This window comes from Schistocerca serialis, chromosome 6 (assembly GCF_023864345.2).
Source record: "Schistocerca serialis cubense isolate TAMUIC-IGC-003099 chromosome 6, iqSchSeri2.2, whole genome shotgun sequence".
NCBI classification, from domain to species: domain Eukaryota; kingdom Metazoa; phylum Arthropoda; class Insecta; order Orthoptera; family Acrididae; genus Schistocerca; species Schistocerca serialis.
This window is the reverse complement of record NC_064643.1, coordinates 514,809,517-514,810,240: the sequence shown is the minus strand read 5'-3', so window position 1 is coordinate 514,810,240 and position 724 is coordinate 514,809,517.

Sequence of the window (724 nt, the reverse complement as noted above, 5' to 3'; positions counted from 1 at the left end):
ATATGTCTGAAAGAACAGATACCATCTTCATGGAGAAGTTTCGTTGTTAGTCGAACTCTTAGCCTATTCGTGAATCGTTACTAGTGTTTCTATTCAAATAAAGAGTATAGAAACATCGGTTCAACAGTTTCAAATGCATACGTTAGTAGAATAGGGGAAAAGGTTTCTGGCCCACAACCCTTCATAGCGTTATTAGTCAACGCACGACACAGAAGTGTATTGACGGTTTCGGACGTGACTTGAGAAAGAGACGGTGTCAGAATAACAAAATGGAATTGTAGATCCCTGATAAAATAAATTTCAGTGTGCGGCTTCGTCGAAACAGCTCAATACTCCCTATCGATGAGTAATTATAAACTCAAATGGCTCTGAGCAATATGCGACTTAACTTCTGAGGCCATCAGTCGCCTATAACTTAGACCTATTAAACCTAACTAACCTAAGGACATCACACACATCCATGCCCGAGGCAGGATTCCAACCTGCGACCGTGGCGGTCGCTCGGTTCCACACTGTAGCGCCTAGAACCGCACGGCCACTCCGGCCGGCAATTATAAACTTAGATCACCACACAACAATACCACACGACTTTCATTTTTGGGTATTATTTCCCTCTAAAAACAGTAATATCAATGGAAAGCTCTTACGGTTGAAACTCATTATTTGAAGGAAAATATGGAAAAAAACCATGTCTAATGTTTGGAAACACGTTTCCAGATTCAGC